The sequence below is a fragment of the Aegilops tauschii genome, chromosome 1 (assembly GCF_002575655.3).
Source record: "Aegilops tauschii subsp. strangulata cultivar AL8/78 chromosome 1, Aet v6.0, whole genome shotgun sequence".
NCBI classification, from domain to species: Eukaryota; Viridiplantae; Streptophyta; class Magnoliopsida; order Poales; family Poaceae; genus Aegilops; species Aegilops tauschii.
The window spans coordinates 180,376,919-180,399,197 of record NC_053035.3 but is presented as its reverse complement, the minus strand read 5'-3'; positions in this window follow the sequence as shown (position 1 = coordinate 180,399,197).

The window sequence follows — 22,279 nt, the reverse complement described above, 5'->3', positions numbered from 1 at the left end:
CAGGTGATTCAAAAGCCCATGTTCTCTATTTGTCGAGCCCGTTCTGTTGGTACCATTTTCATGATGTTCTAAAATTCTGAAAATGACCATTTGCCCTTGCCCCTAATCAGCCCCCTCCGTGAGAGAAACGTTTCTCGCGATTCATTCTGCGAGTTCACCGCACTTCTTCCCGATTACTTCTTCATCCCCAGGTAAGCCACGATAGCGACTTGCATGATGGCCTTGCAATAGCCATGGTTTTGGAGGAAATATGCCTAAGAGGCAATAATAAAGTTGTTATTTTATATCTCCTTATTCATGATAAAGTTTTATTATTCATGCTATAATTGTATTGATCGGAAACCTAAATACATGTGTGAATACATAAACAAATACCGTGTCCCTAATAAGCCTCTACTAGACTAGCTCGTTGATCAAGGATGGTTAAGGTTTCCTAACCATAGACATGTGTTGTCATTTGATAACGGGATCACATCATTAGGAGAATGATGTGATGGACAAGACCCATCCGTTAGCTTAGCATAATGATCGATCAGTTATTGCTATTGCTTTCTTCATGTCAAATACATATTCCTTAGACTATGAGATTATGCAACTCCCGAATACCGAAGGAATACCTTGTGTGCTATAAAACGTCACAACGTAACTGGGTGATCATAAAGATGCTCTACAGGTATCTCCGAAGGTGTTTGTTGAGTTGGCCTAGATCTATATTAGGATTTGTCACTCCGAGTATCGGAGAGGTATCCCTAGGCCCTCTCGGTAATACACATCATAAGCTTGCAAGCAAATGACTAAGGAGTTAGTCACGAGGTGATGTATTACAGAACGAGTAAAGAGACTCGCCGATAACGAGATTGAACTAAGTATAGAGATACCGACAGTCGAATCTCGGGCAAGTAACATACCTACACACAATGGGAATTATGTATGTTGTCATAAAGGTTTAACCGATAAAAGATCTTCGTGGAATATGTAGGAATCCATATAAGCATCCAGGTCCCGCTATTGGTTATTGACCAGAGAGGTGTCTCGGTCATGACTACATAATTCCCGAACCCGCAGGGTTGCACGCTTAACGTACGTTGATGCTGGAGTAGTATTGGGATATTTGATGAGTGATAACAAAATGTTGTTCGGTGTCCCGGATAAGACCCGGACGTCACGAGGAGTCTCGTAATGGTCGAGAGGTAAAAAATTATATATGGGAAGTCATATTTTGGGTTCCGGAAAAAAGTGCAGTTTTGTCGGTATTGTACCAGGAAGCTTCTAGAAGGTTCCTAAGGATTCCAGAGTCGTCCAGAAGTCCACAAGTGGGTCCACCATGACCCAAGGTCTAGCATGGACTGTGGGGAGGTGCCCTGGACTTATTGGGCTAGGCGCACCATGTCCTCTAAAGCCCACGTGGCTAGGGAAGTCAAAAAAAGGAAGGAGTCCTAGTAGGAATAGGATTGGACTTGGACTTGGAGTCCAAGTCCTCTCCCCCTTAGCTGCGCCCTAGGGCTTGGAGGGGATGTTTCCCATGCCCCTCCACCTATATATAGAGGGGAGGGGCACCCCAAGAGGACACAAACCCTTGGCGCCCCTCTCTCTCCTGTTACTCTGTAGTTCCACAGCCTCGTCCCGGCGACGCTTAGCGAAGCGCTGTCGGTACTCCACCACCACCATCACCACCATGCCGTCATGTTGGTTGTGATCCCATCTACTTCTCCTATTTCGCTTGCTGGATCAGGAAGGAGGAGATGTCATCGAGCTGCACATGTGCTAAACTCAGAGGTGTCGTCCGTTCGACACTAGATCGGTTGGATAGTGATCGGACCGCGAAGAGTATGACTACTTCAACCGCGTTGTTAAACGCTTCCGCTTACGGTCTATGAGGGTATGTAAACACACTCTCCCCTCTCGTTTCTATGCATCTCCTTGGATAGATCTTGCGTGTGCGTACAAATTTTTTGTTTTCCATGGAACGTTTCCCAACAGTGGCATCATGAGCAAGGTCTATGCGTAGATGATATGCACGAGTAGAACACAAAGAATTGTTGGAGGTGATAGTCATACTGCTTACCACCAACATCTTATTTTGATTTGGTGGTGTTGTGGATGAAGCGGCCCGGACCAACCTTACATGTCCACGCACATGAGACCGGTTCCACCGACTGACATGCAACTAGTTTTGCATAAAGGTGGCTGACGGGTGTCTGTTTCTCCTACTTTAGTTGAATCGAATTTAACTATGGCCGGTCCTTGAAGAAGGTTAAAACAGCAAACTTGATGAATCACCGTTGTGGTCTTTGCCGTAGGTAAGAACGGTTCTTTCTAGAAACCCGTAGCAGCCACGTAAAACTTGCAACAACAAAGTAGAGGACGTCTAACTTGTTTTTGCAGGGTATGTTGTGATGTGATATGATCAAGACATGATGTGATATACGTTATTGTATGAGATGATCGTGTTTTGTAAGATATCAGGCAACCGACAGGAGACTTATGGTTGTCTCTTTATTGTATAAAATGCAAACGCCATGTAATTGCTTTACTTTATCGCTATGAGTTAGCAATAGTTGTAGAAGCAGTAGTTGGCGAGATGACCACGACGCAATGATGGAGATCAAGGTGTCGAGTGATATGTCCATTTTGCATCATGCTTTTATATCGATATTTATTACATTATGGGCTGTTATTACACATTATGTCACAATACTTATGCCTATTCTCTCTTATTGTACAAGGTTTACATGAAGAGGGAGAATGCCGGCAACTAGAATTCTGGGATGGAAAAGGAGCAAATATTAGAGACCTATTCTGCACAACTCCAAAAGTCCTGAAACTTCACGGGGGCACGTTTTGGAATATATAAAAATACTGGCGAAAGAATCAACCAGAGGGGGCCCACACCCTGGCCACGAGGGTGAGGGCGTGCCCTACCCCCTGGGCGCGCCCCCTGTCTCGTGGGCCCCCTGGCAGGCCTCCGGTGCCCATCTTCTACTATATGAAGTCTTTCATCCTAGAAAAAATCAGAAGGAAACTTTCGGGACGAAGCGCCGCCGTCTCGAGGCGGAACCTTGGCGGAACCAATCTAGGGCTCCGGTGGAGCTGTTCTGCCGGGGAAACATCCCTCCAGGAGGGGGAAATTCTCACCATCGTCATCACCATCGATCCTTTCAGCAGGAGGGGGTCAATCTCCATCAACATCTTCACCAGCACCATCTCCTCTCAAACCCTAGTTCATCTCTTGTATCCAATCTTTGTCTCAAAACCTCAGATTGGTACCTATGGGTGGCTAGTAGTGTTGACTACTCCTTGTAGTTGATGCTAGTTGGTTTATTTGGTGGAAGATCATATGTTCAGATCCTTCATGCATATTAATACCCCTATGATTATGAACATGAATATGATTTGTGAGTAGTTACGTTTGTTCCTGAGGACATGGGAGAAGTCTTCCTATAAGTAGTCATGTGAATTTGGTATTCGTTCGATATTTTGATGAGATGTATGTTGTCTTTCCTCTAGTGGTGTTATGTGAATGTCGACTACATGACACTTCACCATTGTTTGGGCCTAGGGGAAGGCATTGGGAAGTAATAAGTAGATGATGGGTTGCTAGAGTGACAGAAGCTTAACCCCTAGTTTATGCGTTGCTTCGTAAGGGGCTGATTTGGATCCATATGTTTCATGCTATGGTTAGGTTTACCCTAATACTTCTTTTGTAGTTGCGGATGCTTGCAATAGGGGTTAATCATAAGTGGGATGCTTGTCCAAGGAAGGGCAGCACCCAAGCACCGGTCCACCCACATATCAAATTATCAAAGTAACGAATGCGAATCATATGAGCGTGATGAAAACTAGCTTGAAGATAATTCCCATCTGTCCTCGGGAGCGCTTTCTTCTATATAAGAGTTTGTCCAGGCTTGTCCTTTGCTACAAAAAGGATTGGGCCACCTTGCTGCACCTTGTTTATTTTTGTTACTTGTTACCCGTTGCAAATTACCTTATCACAAAACTATCTGTTACCGATAATTTCAGTGCTTGCAGAGAATACCTTACTGAATACCGCTCGTCATTTCCTTCTGCTCCTCGTTGGGTTGGACACTCTTACTTATCGAAAGGACTACGATAGATCCCCTACACTTGTGGTTCATCAAGACTCTTTTCTGGCGCCATTGCCGGGGAGTGAAGCGCCTTTGGTAAGTGGAATTTTGTAAGGACAAATTTATAAAGTGTGTTGAAATTTACTGTCACTTGTTACTATGGAAAGTAATCCTTTGAGGGGCTTGTTCGGGGTATCTTCACCCCGATCAGTAGAGCAAAGAGTGGCTCCTCAAACTACTGAACCTACTGAAAATGTTTACTTTGAAATTCCTTTGGGTATGATAGAGAAACTGCTAGCTAATCCTTTTACAGGAGATGGAACATTACATCCCGATTTGCACCTAATCTATGTGGATAAAGTTTGTGGATTATTTAAGCTTGCAGGTATGCCCGAGGATGTTATCGAGAAGAAGGTCTTCCCTTTATCTTTGAAGGGAAAGGCATTGACACGGTTTAGGGCTATGTTATGATGTGGGATCATGGAACTACAACCGATTCAAATTGGAATTTCATCAGAAGTTTTATCCTATGTATCTTGTTCATCGTGGTCGTAATTATATATATAATTTTTGGCCTCGTGAAGGAGAAAGCATCGCTAAATCTTGGGGGAGGCTTAAGTCAATGTTATATTCATGCCCCAATCATGAGCTCTCAAGAGAAATTATTATTCAAAAAAATTATGCTCGGCTTTCTCTCAATAATCGCTCCATGCTCGATACTTCTTGTACTGGTTCTTTTATGACGAAGACTATTGAATTTAAATGGGATTTATTGGAAAGAATTAAACGCAACTCTGAAGATTGGGATCTCGACGAAGGTAAGGAGTCAGGTATAACACCTAAGTTTGATTGTGTTAAATCTTTTATGGATACCGATGTTTTCCGTGAATTTAGCACTAAATATGGACTTGACTCTGAGATAGTAGCTTCTTTCTGTGAATCATTTGCTACTCATGTTGATCTCCCTAAGGAGAAGTGGTTTAAATATAATCCTCCCGTTGAAGTAAAAGTAGTGGAACCTGTTAAAGTTGAAGAAAAGACTATCACTTATAACGTTGATCCTATTGTTCCTACCGCTTATATTGAGAAACCACCTTTCCCTGTTAGAATAAAGGATCATGCTAAAGCTTCAACTGTGGTTCGTAAGAGTAATACTAGAACACATACACCCCCTGAGCAAATTAAAGTTGAACCTAGTATTGCTATGGTTAAAGATCTCTTGGCCGATAATATTGATGGGCATGTTATTTACTTCTGTGATGAAGCTGCTAGAATCGCTAGACCCAATACTAAGGGTAAGCATAGACCTGTTGTTGGCATGCCTGTTGTTTCTGTTAAAATAGGAGATCATTTTTATCATGGCTTGTGTGATATGGGTGCTACTGCAAGTGCAATACCTCATTCCTTATACAAAGAAATTATGCATGATATTGCACCTACTGAGATAGAAGAAATTGATGTTACAATTAAGCTTGCCAATAGAGATACTATTTCACCAGTTGGGATTGTTAGAGATGTTGAAGTCTTGTGTGGGAAAGTTAAATATCCTACTGATTTTCTTGTTCTTGGTTCCCCACAAGATGACTTTTGTCCCATTATATTTGGCAGACCCTTCTTGAATACTGTTAATGCTAAGATAGATTGCAAAAAGGATATTATTACTATTGGCTTAGGGGATATGTCTCATGATTTTAATTTTGCTAAATTTCGTAGACAACCCCATGATAAAGAATTGCCTAGTAAAGATGAAATTATTGGTCTTGCTTCTATTGCCGTGCCTCCTAATGATCCTTTAGAACAATATTTGCTAGACCATGAAAATGATATGTTTATGAATGAAAGAAGGGAAATAGACGAAGTATTCTTTAAACAAGGACCTATTTTGAAACACAAGTTGCCTGTTGAAATTCTAGGGGATCCTCCTCCACCCAAGGGTGATCCCGTGTTTGAGCTTAAGCCTTTACCTGATACTCTTAAATATGCTTATCTTGATGAAAAGAAGATATATCCTGCTATTATTAGTGCTAACCTTTCTGAGCAGGAAGAAGAGAAATTATTGAAAACTCTGAAGAAGCACCGTGCTGCTATTGGATATACTCTTGATGATCTTAAGGGCATTAGTGCCACTCTATGCCAACACAAATAAAATTGGAGAAAGACGTTAAACCGGTTGTTGATCACCAACGAAGGTTAAATCCTAAGATGAAAGAAGTGGTAAGAAAAGAAATACTAAAGCTTTTGGAGGCAGGTATAATTTATCCTGCTGCTCATAGTCAGTGTGTAAGTCCTGTCCATTGTGTCCCTAAGAAGGGAGGTATTACTGTTGTTCCTAATGATAAAGATGAATTGATCCCAAGAAGAATTGTTACAAGTTATAGAATGGTAATTGATTTTCGCAAACTAAATAAGGCTACTAAAAAGTATCATTACCCTTTACCTTTTATTGATCAAATGCTAGAAAGATTATCCAAACACACACATTTTTGCTTTCTAGACGGCTATTCTGGTTTCTCAAAAATACCTGTGTCAAAAGAAAATGAAGTTTCTATGATCTGATCGCAGAGGCAAATATTTGAGTTACGAGTTTAGCCTTCATTTAAAACAATGTGGAATCATTTCACAACTCACGCCACCTGGAACACCATAGCGTAATGGTGTGTCCGAACATCGTAAACCGTACTTTATTGGGTATGGTGCGTTCTATGATGTCTCTTATCGATTTACCATTATTGTTTTGGGGTTATGCATTAGAGACATCCTCATTCACGTTAAATAGGGCACCATCTAAATCTGTTGAGATGACACCGTATGAACTGTGGTTTGGCAACAAACCTAAGTTGTTGTTTCTTAAACGTTTGGGGATGCGATGCTTATGTCAAAAGGCTTCAGCCTGATAAGCTCGAACCCAAATCGGAGAAGTGCGTCTTCATAGGATACCCTAAGGAAACAATTGGGTACACCTTCTACCACAAATCCGAAGGCAAGATCTTTGCTGCGAAGAATGGAACCTTTCTAGAGAAGGAGTTTCTCGCGAAAGAAGTGAGTGGGAGGAAAATAGAACTTGATGAGGTAATCGTACCTTCTCTCGAATTGGAAAATAGCACATTAGAGAAATCCGTTCCCGTGATGCCTGCACCAACTAGAGAGGTAGCAGATGATAATGATCATGAAACTTCATATCAAGTTGCTACTGAACCTCGTGGGTCAACTAGAGCACGATCCGCACCAGAGTGGTACGGTAATCCTGTCCTGGAAGTCATGTTACTAGACCAAGGTGAACCTACGAACTATGAAGAAGCTATGATGAGCCCAGATTCCGACAGATGCCTTGAGGCCATGAAATCTGAGATAGGATCCATGTATAAGAACAAAGTATGGACTTTGGTGGACTTGCCCGAGGATCGACAAGCCACAGAAAATAGATGGATCTTCAAGAAGAAGACTGACATTGATGGTAATGTTACTGTCTACTAATCTCGAATTGTTTCGAAAGGTTTTTGACAAGTTCAAGGAGTTGACTACAAATGAGACTTTCTCACCGGTAGGATTTCAAAACAGCATTCCTTAATGGATATCTTAAAGAAGAGTTGTATATGATGCAACCAGAAGGTTTTGTCGATCCTAAAGGTGCTAAAAAAGTGTGCAAGCTCCAACGATCCATCAATGGACTGGTGCAAGCATCTCGGAGTTGGAATATGCACTTTGATGAGGTGATCAAAGCATATAGTTTTATATAGACTTACGGTGAAGCCTGCATTTACAATAAAGTGAGTGGGAGTTCTGTAGCATTTCTGATATATATGTGGATGACATATTGTTGATTGGAAATTATATAGAATTTCTAGATAGCATAAAAGGATACTTGAATAATAACTTTTCAACGAAAAACCTTGGTGAAGCTGCTTACATATTAGGCATCCAAATCTATAGGGATAGATCGAGACGCTTAATAGGACTTTCACAAAGTACATACCTTGGCAAAGTTTTGAAGAAGTTCAAAATAGATCAGTCAAAGAAAGAGTTCTTGCATGTGTTGCAAGGTGTGAAGTTGAGTAAGACTCAAAGCCTGACCACGGCAGAAGATAGAGAGAGAATGAAAGTCATTCCCTACGCCTCAGCCATAGATTCTATAAAGTATGCCATGTTGTGTACCAGACCTATTGTGTACCTTGCCATGAGTTTGGCAAGGGGGTACAGTAGTGATCAAGGAGTGGATCACTGGACAACGGTCAAAATTATCCTTAGAAGACTAAGGAAATGTTTCTTGGTTACGGAGGTGATAAAGAGTTTGTTGTAAAGGGTTATGTCGATGCAAGCTTTGACACCGATTCAGATGACTCTTAGTCTCATTCTGGATACATACTGAAAGTGGGAGCAATTAGCTAGAGTAGCTCGATGCAGAGCATTGTAGACATAGAAATTTGCAAAATACATACGGATCTGAATCTGGCAGACCCATTGACTAAACCTTTCTCACAACCAAAACATGATCACACCTTATTACTCTTTTTGGGTGTTAATCACATGGCGATGTGAACTAGATTATTGACTCTACTAAACCCTTTGGGTATTAATCACATGGTGATGTGAACTATTGATGTTATTCACATGGCGATGTGAACTAGATTATTGACTCTAGTGAAAGTGGGAGACTGAAGGAAATATGCCCTAGAGGCAATAATAAAGTTGTTATTTTATTTTTCCTTATTCATGATAAAGGTTTATTATTCATGCTATAATTGTATTGATCGGAAACCTAAATACATGTGTGAACACATAAACAAATACCGTGTCCCTAGTAAGCCTCTACTAGACTAGCTCGTTGATCAAAGATGGTTAAGGTTTCCTAACCATAGAATGTGTTGTCATTTGATAATGGGATCACATCATTAGGAGAATGATGTGATGGACAAGACCCATCCGTTAGCTTAGCATAATGATCATTCAGTTTATTGCTATTGCTTTCTTCATGTCAAATGCATATTCCTTCGACTATGAGATTATGCAACTCCCGAATACCGGAGGAATACCTTGTGTGCTATCAAACGTCACAACGTAACTGGGTGATCATAAAGATGCTCTACAGGTATCACTGAAGGTGTTTGTTGAGTTGGCATAGATCGATATTAGGATTTTTCACTCCGAGTATCGGAGAGGTATCTCTAGGCCCTCTCGGTAATACACATCATAAGCTTGCAAGCAAATGACTAAGGAGTTAGTCACGAGGTGATGTATTACGGAATGAGTAAAGATACTTGTCGGTAACGAGATTGAACTAGGTATAGAGATACCGATGATCGAATCTCGGGCAAGCACTACTGCAGGATGCTGCTAACGCGACACTACGATCAGAGACCCTTCGAGAAACTGTGATGAGGACATCAATACCATTGTTACACCCACAGCCCTGCTGCTATACATACTGGACCAATTACTAGAGCTCGCGCACGCCAATTAAATTACCAGGTACTTTCGTTTCTTGGTAATGATTCTAATGTTCATGAGAATATGATGCTGCCTAAATTGGATACATTTGTTTTGCTTACAAATGAAGGGCCTAGCTTTGAGAAGGATGAACATTGGAGCAAGAACAAGCATGGAGATGATTGCCATCATTTGTAAGCAAAACAAATGTATCCAATTTAGGCAGCATCATATTCTCATGAACATTAGAATCATTACCAAGAAACGAAAGTACCTGGTAATTTAATTGGCGTGCGCGAGCTCTAGTAATTGGTCCAGTATGTATAGCAGCAGGGCTGTGGGTGTAACAATGGTATTGATGTCCTCATCACAGTTTCTCGAAGGGTCTCTGATCGTAGTGTCGCGTTAGCAGCATCCTGCAGTAGTGCTTGCCCGAGATTCGATCATCGGTATCTCTATACCTAGTTCAATCTCGTTACCGACAAGTATCTTTACTCATTCCGTAATACATCACCTCGTGACTAACTCCTTAGTCATTTGCTTGCAAGCTTATGATGTGTATTACCGAGAGGGCCTAGAGATACCTCTCCGATACTCGGAGTGAAAAATCCTAATATCGATCTATGCCAACTCAACAAACACCTTCAGTGATACCTGTAGAGCATCTTTATGATCACCCAGTTACGTTGTGACGTTTGATAGCACACAAGGTATTCCTCCGGTATTCGGGAGTTGCATAATCTCATAGTCGAAGGAATATGCATTTGACATGAAGAAAGCAATAGCAATAAACTGAATGATCATTATGCTAAGCTAACGGATGGGTCTTGTCCATCACATCATTCTCCTAATGATGTGATCCCATTATCAAATGACAACACATTCTATGGTTAGGAAACCTTAACCATCTTTGATCAACGAGCTAGTCTAGTAGAGGCTTACTAGGGACACGGTATTTGTTTATGTATTCACACATGTATTTAGGTTTCCGATCAATACAATTATAGCATGAATAATAAACCTTTATCATGAATAAGGAAAAATAAAATAACAACTTTATTATTGCCTCTAGGGCATATTTCCTTCAGTCTCCCACTTTCACTAGAGTCAATAATCTAGTTCACATCGTGATGAGGACATCAATACAATTATTACACCCACAGTCCCTGCTGCTATACATACCGGACCAATTACTAGAGCTCGCGCACGCCAATTAAATTACCAGGTACTTTCGTTTCTTGCTAATGATTCTAATGTTCATGACAATATGATGCTGCCTAAATTGGATACATTTGTTTTGCTTACAAATGAAGGGCCTTGCTTTGAGAAGGATGAACATTGGAGCAAGAACAAGCATGGAGATGATGGCATGCGCATGGGGAACAAGAACGGAGTTACAAGTGATGATTTCAGGACGTTGAAGCCACCATAATGCGTGCATGAAGCCTTGGACGAAATATACAAGATGCTACTTCATAACTTTCGTCCAGAGGCTATTCTAGGTGCTGCGTCACCTTATTATTGGGCCAGGCCCATGTAATTTCGAAATACTTGAGTATAGGCTGTTTTTAGAGTCCGTATGTGTGGGGAAACAAGAGATAGGGTTGGTTTCGGACCCCTTCCCCAAGGGCCACGAAATTCCCCCCTCTTCCTCCATATATACAGCCCTTAGGGCGTCGTTTAGACTTTGGGTTTTGTTTAGATTAAAAGTTCGCCATAGCTGCAACTTCGCGTACTTCGTTTGTGTTCAACGACCAGACAAAGGCGTCACAGAACCCCACCTTGATCAATAAAGCTTTCATCTTATATTCGCAATATCCAGATTGCAATCTCAGTTTCTTGCTTGTTCTTCGTTTGCTCGCAGGAAACAGACCCTCGTGGTCAGGTTCATCGTGCTCCGGCGTGGTCAATAACCTCTCGGAGTTGGTTTAGCGATTGCTAAGGCGTGACGTCATCGCACGTTCGTAGTCGGATCGTCAAAGTCGACTTCCACCAAAGCGATATCCATCATCTCATCGAAAGACGGGATACCTTTGCCTCTATCAAACTGTGTGTGATGCAATAATCGCAAACGGTGCTGTATGAAAACCATGAGAAATGATGCAAAACGTTTGCGATGGAGGATGCATCAAACACGATTCAGATTTTAGTTGCGTGAGCGATTCAGGCCACACAGTTAACCCGTTCGAACTGTTTGCGATGAGGCAGAACAATAGAAACGGGCAGCCATATCAATGTCTGTGCGATATACGGCATACAGTTCGCTCCGATGAACCGTTTGCTATTAGGGAGTGCAACATAAACGATTAGCCAGATCAAGGTGTGTGTGATATAGGGCATACGGTTCACTCGGACGAACTGTTTTCGATTAGCGAACGCAACAGAAACGGTTCAACTTAACAAGATGTGTGTGATACGTGGCAAACAACAGAATCGGATGAACTGTTTGCGAAGAGAAATTACAACACAGACAATTAATACAGTTAGTTCGTGTGCGATTCTGTGTCTACAAAAAACTTTGAAATATGCAAACTAGTTGCTTGCGGTGGCTAGGAATATCGCACACGATGCGTCTGCGAGTACTCGTGTGCGATGATTAGTAAGTTACACATATGTTTCCTTATGTTAACACTTGTGTGATAAATAACACGTGGCACCGGATACGGTATTCGGGTTGTGTGTGTGCTCCACTTAGTCTTCCCGCGCTCCACATGGATGAATTGTAAAATCCGTGCCTATTCCCTCACCGGTTTCCTGCCACCAGCTAACGGCTTGCTGCATATAACCCAGGTGGCAACACACTACCGCGACACTCTGCGAAGATCTAGTCCTCACCCATCTACCATTAGTTATTCCAAGCATGCCAGGCAACGACCAAAGCTTCGACATCGACGCCTACCTGCGTTACATCTTCGGCGAGGAGAACGAGCTGGAGCAGGTCGGGGAGCAAGAGCTTCATCGGCCGGTGCAGGCACCATGGCCCATCGGCAGCGGTATCGGCATCACAGTCCTTGGGAGAACAATTGACATATGTAGGCAAGGAATGGGCAGAGGACCTCTACGATTCAGTCAAGATAAAGGCACATCATATGAATAAGGCACATCATATGCCCCGCAAGGAATGGGCAGAGGACCTCTACGATTGATATGGGCAGAGGACCTCTACGAAAGCCGTAGGCTGCCTTTATCTTGACTGAATCGTAGAGGTCCTCTGCCCATTCCTTGCGGGGCATATGATGTGCTCCCAATTGATGTGTCCCGTCTTTCGATGAGATGATGGATATTTCTTTGGTGGAAGTCGACTTTGACAATCCGACTACGAACATGCGATGACGTCGCGCCTTAGCAATCGCTAAACCAACTCCGAGAGGTTATTGACCACGCCGGAGCACGATCAACCTGACCTCGAGGGTCTGTTTCCTGCGAGCAAACGAAGAACAAGCAAGAAACTGAGATTGCAATCTGGATATTGCGAATATAAGATGAAAGCTTTATTGATCAAGGTGGGGTTCTGTGACGCCTTTGTCTGGTCGTTGAACACAAACGAAGTACGCGAAGTTGCAGCTATGGCGAACTTTTAATCTAAACAAAACCCCAAAGTCTAAACGACGCCCTAAGGGCTGTATATATGGAGGACGATGGGGGAATTTCGTGGCCCTTGGGGAAGGGGTCCGAAACCAACCCTATCTCTTGTTTCCCCACACATACGGACTCTAAAAACAGCCTATACTCAAGTATTTCGAAATTACATGGGCCTGGCCCAATAATAAGGTGACGCAGCACCTAGAATAGCCTCTGGACAAAAGTTATGAAGTAGCATCTTGTATATTTCGTCCAAGGCTTCATGCACGCATTATGGTGGCTTCAACGTCCTGAAATCATCACTTGTAACTCCGTTCTTGTTCCCCATGCGCATGCCATCATCTCCATGCTTGTTCTTGCTCCAATGTTCATCCTTCTCAAAGCTAGGCCCTTCATTTGTAAGCAAAACAAATGTATCCAATTTAGGCAGCATCATATTCTCATGAACATTAGAAGCATTACCAAGAAACGGAAGTACCTGGTAATTTAATTGGCGTGCGCGAGCTCTAGTAATTGGTCCAGTATGTATAGCAACAGGGACTGTGGGTGTAACAATGGTATTGATGTCCTCATCAAGAGAGGTCCCGCCGCGAAGCCGCAGCCGCAGCAGAGAAGTCCCGGCGCGCCACGGAGCCCTCGAACGAGCTCTCACGGGCACGCGAGGGCTCTCACAAGCGCATGCGCGGCATCGGCCATCGCGACGAGCAGGCATTCCTGAAGTCCTTCGCTGGCGACAACGACATTCTTGCTGGCGTCTACACAACAGGAGCTGGCCGACGGCTTGATGAAGCTGCTCAAGATCAGCGATGCCTCGGTTGACAAGGGGACCGGCCTCGTCGAGCAAGTCATGGATGACAATGCGAAGCTCCTCAAGTTGGTCGCCGAGACGGAGCAGTAGGCCGCCGGCTGGAAGATGCTGCATGAGCAGAGCAGTGCCTCGGAGATGATGTTGAAAGTGGTCGTCGAGGAACTGATGGGTGGATGGAGGAAGCTTCGGATCGAGCACGAGCAGGAGGTGGAGGAATCCGTTGCTGCTTTCAAGCAAAGTCGTGAGGAATTGAAGAAGGAGCTGCAGGATTTCACCGCCCGGCGATCCATCGTCGAGTAGAGACAGTAGCGACCCAGATCATTGTCTGCAATTTCCTTCTTCTCTTGCCCCCGTGTCTTCCGGGCTTTGCCGCATGTGGCATTTTAAATTATCCGGAATATGTAAGACAATTATTATGTGCGCCATTGTAAATTTGTCGTCGTATTATGCGTTGCCATTTTATTTGTGGTCGTATTATCCGTTGCCCTATGTGGCAATTTAAATTAGGGCGGAATACTAGTTGAAAACATGAACAAAGCAAATGCTGCCATGGGATCACAAGCAAACACCCTCCGTCCATGGGTTAATTAACCCATTAATGTAGAAGTTGTGAGCGAGGCGGGCGGCGGCTGGTGCATGGAGGTCAAAGAGCTCACTTCCCGGTGAGCATGGGCGGCCTTGCTGCTCGCACGTGTCCCGTCGAGCCTGCGAGGTGGACAGGATGCACACGTCCCGTCGAGCCGGCACGGCGGACTGCTCGCACGCGTCCCGTTGATCCTGTAAGGCGGACTTCTCGCGCTCGTCCCGTCTAATCAAACAGCTGCACGCACGCCGCCGAGTATGGTTAAATTTCGAGACGGTAAATATAATACAACCGTTTGCGATATTAACATGTCAGCTTTTTGTTTCAAAAAGGACTTCATTGGCTACTAATGTGTGCGCCTCTTCTCAAACTGGACGATTTTTTTTACCACGGCATATATGTGCCATGTCATGAAACCATGCCAAGTTTCATGTTTTTTGGGTGACTTTTTTATTTACTAGGATTTAAAACCGAGATTCTCATTGTTTTAGGACGACGACAAGTTTGTAATTCATTCTCATTCCTTAAACGAGACGTAAACATGCACCCAATGACACATGTATGATTTCCCACCCATTTTGCTTCACTGGAGCATGTGGTTGTAGTTCAAATTTGAATTATGGACTACATTAAATGCATAGAAAACTTAGTAATTAGTAATATATATACAATGGCCAAATGAACCCTGAACAGTTTCAAATTTCAGCCCGACACTCCTGTTATTCTATGTTGCCTCTAGAAAACAAAGTTCAAGACGAGAAGAGGCATCGCTTATCGTTTCGCCCACAAGAGGGGCATGTTTCCCTACTGGAACCACGAGGGTTGCGACAGGCTCCGGTTTGTAGAAGGTTGTAATATAGCTTCGCCCAAATTGGACAATTATATATACCATGTAGTGACACCATGCCATGTTTCATGATTTCCTGGTGAGTTTTGGGTTTACAGACATTTAAAAATCGAGATTCGCAATGTTTGTGGCCAGGCCAGGACGGCGAGACGGTTGAATTCGTTCCCTTTCGTTCCATGGGACCTAAACATGCACCCCAAGGAATCATGTACATTTTTCTAGCCATTTTGGTGCACTGGAGTATGTATTTGTAGTTCGGATTTGAATGATGGACATTAAATGCCTAGAAAACTCAATTAATGAATAAAAAAGGTTAAACGAACCCTGAATAATTTCAATGTTCAGCGCGAATCTCCAGTTGTTCCGTGATAGAGGCAAAGGTGTCCCGTCTTTCGATGAGATGATGGATATCGCTTTGATGGAAGTCGACTTTGACGATCCGACTACGAACGTGCGAGGACGTCGCGCCTTAGCAATCGCTAAACCAACTCCGAGAGGTTATTGACCACGCCGGAGCACGATCAACCTGACCACGAGGGTTTGTTTCCTGCGAGCAAACGAAGAACAAGCAAGAAACTGAGATTGCAATCTGGATATTGCGAATATAAGATGAAAGCTTTATTGATCAAGGTGGGGTTCTGTGACGCCTTTGTCTAGTCGTTGAACACAAACGAAGTACGCGAAGTTGCAGCTATGGCGAACTTTTAGTCTAAACAAAACCCAAAGTCTAAACGACGCCATAAGGGCTGTATATATGGAGGAAGAGGGGGGAATTTCGTGGCCCTTGGGGAAGGGGTCCGAAACCAACCCTATCTCTTGTTTCCCCACACATACGGACTCTAAAAAGAGCCTATACTCAAGTATTTCGAAATTACATGGGCCTGGCCCAATAATAAGGTGACGCAGGACCTAGAATAGCCTCTGGACGAAAGTTATGAAGTAGCATCTTGTATATTTCGTCCAAGGCTTCATGCACGCATTATGGTGGCTTCAACGTCCTGAAATCATCACTTGTAACTCCGTTCTTGTTCCCCATGCGCATGCCATCATCTCCATGCCTGTTCTTGCTCCAATGTTCATCCTTCTCAAAGCTAGGCCCTTCATTTGTAAGCAAAACAAATGTATCCAATTTAGGCAGCATCATATTCTCATGAACATTAGAATCATTACCAAGAAACGAAAGTACCTGGTAATTTAATTGGCATGCGCGAGCTCTAGTAATTGGTCCAGTATGTATAGCAGCAGGGGCTGTGGGTGTAACAATGGTATTGATGTCCTCATCATCCTCCCCTTCTTGAAATGAAGTCGTCCTCGACGGAAGCTCATATCCCTCACCAAAATAAGGCTTCAAATCTGCAATGTTAAAAGTGGGACTAACCCCAAAATCTGCAGGCAGCTCAAGTTTATATGCATTATCATTTATTATCTCTAACACCTTAAAAGGACCATCAGCACGTGGCATTAGCTTTGATTTGCGCAAATCAGGAAATCTATCCTTATGCAAATGTAACCAAACAAGATCTCCAGGTGCAAACACAACATGTTTTCTACCCTTATCTCCAGCAAGTTTATATTTAGCATTCATACGCTCAATGTTTTCCTTAGTTAACTCATGCATTTTTAAGATCAATTCAGTATGTTGTTTAGTAAATTAACCTTCTCCGAAGATGGAAGAGGCAACAAATCAATAGGTGCACGAGGTAGGAAACCATACACAATTTCAAAAGGGCACATCTTAGTAGTAGAATGCAATGAACGATTATAAGCAAACTCAATATGAGGCAAGCATTCTTCCCACATTTTCTTATTATTCTTCAAAACAGCCCTAAGCATAGTAGACAATGTTCTATTGACTACTTCAGTTTGTCCATCAGTTTCGGGGTGACAAGTAGTACTAAAAAGCAGTTTAGTCCCCAACTTAGCCCATAAACATCTCCAAAAGTGGCTAAGAAATTTAGTATCACGATCTGAAACAATAGTATTTGGCACACCATGCAAACGAATAATTTCACGGAAGAACAAATCAGCAACATTAACAGCATCATCGCTTTTATGACATGGTATAAAGTGTGCCATTTTTGAGAATCTATCCACGACAACAAATATGTTATCCCTCCCCTTCTTTGTTCGAGGTAAACCTAAAACAAAGTCCATAGATATATCCTCCCAAGGAACACTAGGTACAGGCAAAGGCATATATAAACCATGAGGATTGATTCGTGACTTAGCTTTTTGACATGTAGTGCAGCGAGCAACAAAACGCTCAACATCCCGTCTCATCTTTGGCCAAAAGAAATGTGTAGCAAGTACGTCCTCCGTCTTCTTCACGCCAAAGTGTCCCATTAATCCTCCTCCATGCGCCTCCTGCAACAACAAAAGACGAAGAGAGCTAGCTGGAATGCATAGCTTGTTAGCACGGAACACAAATCCATCATTAACGACAAACTTGTTCCAGGTTCTTCCTTCTTTACAATTCTGCAAAACATCTTTACAATCAGCATCATGCACATATTGATCTTTGATGGTCTCCAAACCAAATATTTTGAAGTCAAGTTGTGAAAGCATAGTATAGCGACGAGACAATGCATCAGCAATAACATTTTCTTTACCCTTCTTGTGTTTAATGACATAAGGGAAAGTTTCAATGAATTCAACCCATTTAGCATGTCTACGATTCAGTTTAGCTTGACTTTTAATATGTTTCAAAGATTCATGATCAGAATGTACAACAAATTCTTTGGGCCATAAATAATGTTGCCATGTTTCTAAAGTACGAACAAGAGCATATAGTTCTTTATCATAAGTAGAATAATTCAGACTAGGCCCACTCAATTTTTCAGAAAAGTATGCAACAGGTTTACCATCTTGTAATAACACACCTCCTAATCCAATTCCACTAGCATCACATTCAAGCTCAAAAGTCTTATTAAAATCAGGAAGTTGGAGTAAAGGAGCATGTGTCAACTTATCTTTCAATACCGTGAAGGCTTCTTCCTGTGCGGTACCCCAAACAAAAGGCACATCCTTCTTTGTAAGCTCGTTGAGAGGTGCAGCAATGGTGCTAAAATCTCTCACAAAACGCCTATAGAAACCAGCGAGTCCAAGAAAACTCCGCACTTGTGTGACCGTTTTGGGCTGCGGCCAACTCTCAATAGCTTCAATCTTGGCTTTATCAACTTCAATTCCCTGTGGAGTAACAACATAGCCAAGAAAAGATACTCGGTCGGTGCAAAAGGTGCACTTCCCAAGGTTACCAAACAAACGTGCATCACGTAGAGCAATAAAAACATCACGTAAATGTTCCAAATGTTCTTCCAAAGATTTGCTATAAATCAGTATATCATCATAATAACCTACCACAAATCGTCCAATGAAAGCACGTAAAACTTTGTTCATTAGTCTCATGAAAGTACTAGGTGCATTAGTTAACCCAAAAGGCATGACTAACCACTCATATAAACCAAACTTAGTTTTAAATGCAGTTTTCCATTCATCTCCCAATTTCATACGAATTTGATGGTATCCACTACGCAAATCAACTTTGGAGAATATTGTAGAGCCACTCAATTCATCAAGCATATCATCTAGCCTAGGAATAGGATGACGATAACGAATAGTAATATTATTAATGCCTCTACAATCAACACACATACGCGACGTACCATCCTTTTTAGGCACGAGTATAATAGGAACAGCACAAGGACTAAGAGATTCGCGTATATAACCTTTGTCGAGCAGCTCCTGTACTTGACGCATAATCTCCTTCGTCTCCTCTGGATTGGTATGGTATGGTGCACGGTTGGGTAGCGATGCACCGGGAATTAAGTCAATTTGATGCTCAATCCCTCGAATAGGTGGTAATCCCGATGGCACGTCTTGTGGGAAGACGTCAGCGAACTCCTGCAAAATGTTAGTGACAGCAGGGGGCAAAGAGGAAGGCACGTCCTCGAATGAAAATAATGCCTCTTTGCACACAAAAGCATAGCAAACAGATTTGCTGAAATCTAGTTCATCAATATCAGATTTTGTGGCAAGTAAACATGCACTTTTCAATTTAATTTCAGAAACAACACTAGATGGTTTATTATTAGGTTTCATTTGTTGCTCAAATTCCTTTGCCACAATCTGATTTTCACTCTTATTTTTCTCCTGCTTTGCTTTATTAGCTCTATTAATGTCATCTTTCAAAATGGAATCAGGAGTCATAGGAAGCAAAGTAATATTTTTATCCTTATGAACAAGAGTATACTGATTGTTTCTACCATGGTGTACAGAATTTTTATCAAATTGCCATGGTCTACCTAGTAATAAGGAACATGCTTGCATGGGTACCACATCACAATCAACATAATCAGCATATGTAGAGATACTAAAATGCACACGAACAGTACGTGTTACCTTAACCTTGCCGCTGTTGTTGAACCATTGGATGTAGTAAGGATGTGGATGTGGTCTTGTGGTGAGAGATAGCTTCTCCACCATCTCCATGCTAGCCAAGTTGTTACAGCTCCCTCCATCTATGATGACGCGAACAGAACGTTCCTTCACAACTCCCTTTGTATGGAACAAATTATGCCTCTGATTTTGCTCTGCTTGTGTGACCTGCACACTCAAAACACGTTGAGCAACTAAACATTCATACCTATCAGCGTCTTCAGGAGCCATGTATTGCGTCTCATTTTCAGAATCATCTCCACCATGTTCTTCACGTGTAATAAGAGCCAAAGTCTCCTCATCATAGTCACTAGCGGACTCATACCCACCATCCTCAGTAGCAATCATGACACGCTGAGATTTGCATTCTCTCGCAAAATGTCCTCTTCCCTTACAACGACGACAAATAACATCACTTGTGTGCCCTGTCGATGCCATGGAAGAAGAAGAGCTCTGCGCAGGCCCGGCAGGTGTGCTCTTGGCAGAGAGTGGTGGTTGTGCCTGCTTTCTTGTATCACGGCTGGAGGTGGCACCTGATGGAGGTGATGGTGAAGTGGAAGTAGAAGATGCACGCGGTGTCCATGATGAAGGTCGACCTGCAGAAAAGTTAGTTCGCGCCAATGCCTGTCGATCCTGCACTTCACGTTCAGCTTTACAAGCAAGATGGAATAAACGAGTGATCTTATTATAATCCTTATACTCTAGAATGGTCTGAATCTCTTTATTTAATCCACCCATAAAACATGCAAGCATAGCTTCATTCTCCTCAACAATACCACATCTAATCATGCCAGTTTGTAATTCCTGATAATATTCTTCTACAGAATTTTTCCCTTGTCTTAAACGCTGCAATTTTTGAAGTAATTCACGTTGATAATATGGTGGAACCCAACGAGTACGCATAGCAGTTTTCAAAGCAGCCCAAGTAGCTGGAACAGGATATAATCTACAATGTTCAGACCACCAAACACATGCAAAGCTAGTGAAAGCACAAACAGCAGCAGGAACACGTCTCTCCTCAGGATATTGTAAACATGTAAATCGTTGTTCAATTTTTAACTCCCAAGTAAGATATATATCAGGAACATATCTACCCTCAAACGGTGGAATATTCAATTTCAGTTTAGGGAGATGGTCATGATCTCGTACCTGAGGTGGTGGTGCCGGCCTACCGTTGCGAATATATACCTGAGGTCGACCTGCTGGTGGTGGTGCTGGTGGCTGCACGTAGTTCTGATTTTGATCAACCTCATCCTCATAATCGCCCGCATAATCGTCATCCTCCTCAGCCGCCGCAGGAGCAGGAGCCAAAGAAGCATCAACAGTAGGTGCAGCAGCACCCGAATTTTGACCAATCTCAATTGGAACGCGCTGTGCCCGTCCCACTTGATTTGGAAGGCGGCGTTGGAGATGTGGTTGTTGTTGTTGTAGAGGTGCGACATATGCAGCCGGTGGTGGTTGGGGAAGACGCTTGAGTAATTCAGTAAACTTGTTATCCAGCTTTGTCTCAAACGACTTCTCCACGGCATCTATCTTCTCCATAGCCTCTTCAAATCTGTTTAGCACATCTCCCACCTGGCCACTCATCATTTGCTGAAATTTATCATGCAACTCCTTGTTCGTCATGTTCTCCCAATCAGTCTCATCGGCTTGTGAACCTGCCATGGTTAGCAGCAATAGACACACAAAAGAATATGATCCTGCAGACTACTAGAAGTGGTGGTGATGGTGGTGTGTCACAAAACCTTCAAGCGAATCTCAAATTCTTACCAGTTCTTACCCAGCAGCAGGTGGTGATCGGCAACCGTTGTAGGCAAAAACTCTCAAAGCTTGGATATAGCGATTACCAGGGAGAGTCAAACGCACGATGTAGACTTATGTGGAGCTGGGAAGGCTTATAATATGGTAGCAAAATGGTAAGCAATAATCAATTCAGAGATGCAAAGTTGAATAAACGCGCAACGACGGTACTGTGCTGGTCCTAGGCTAGACCGTGCTAGAGACGCGAGCCTAGAACACTAACAAAATCACGGCGCTGCACGTAAACAAGGGAAAAGCACACTCTGGAATTTTTTTTCGCTCTTTTTTTTTTGCGCTCCTCTTTTTTTTGCGAAAAATCACTATAATGGCGAGTGTCTCAAAACTCTTCCCAGGTCAAACTGACGGGATGGGCACAAATTTTTTTGACTATTTTTTTTCGAAAATCAGGGCAGCGACGACGAAAAAGTGCGACAAAAAATCACTATGATGGCGAGTGTCTCAAAACACTACCCGGGGCCTAAAAATAGGATAGGGAAAAAATATTTTTGGTTGCCGATTTTTTTTTACGAGACCTACTCGGGCAAGGAAACACGAAACGGAAAATATATGGATCTCTAAAACCAACCGAATATGAAAAGAACTCGGATTGGTTGTGGATATATGGCGGTAGGATATGGCAGCGGTGGTGGTATATGGTAGCGGTAGTGGTATATGGATACGGATCGGTGGTGGTATATGGATACGGATTGGTGGTG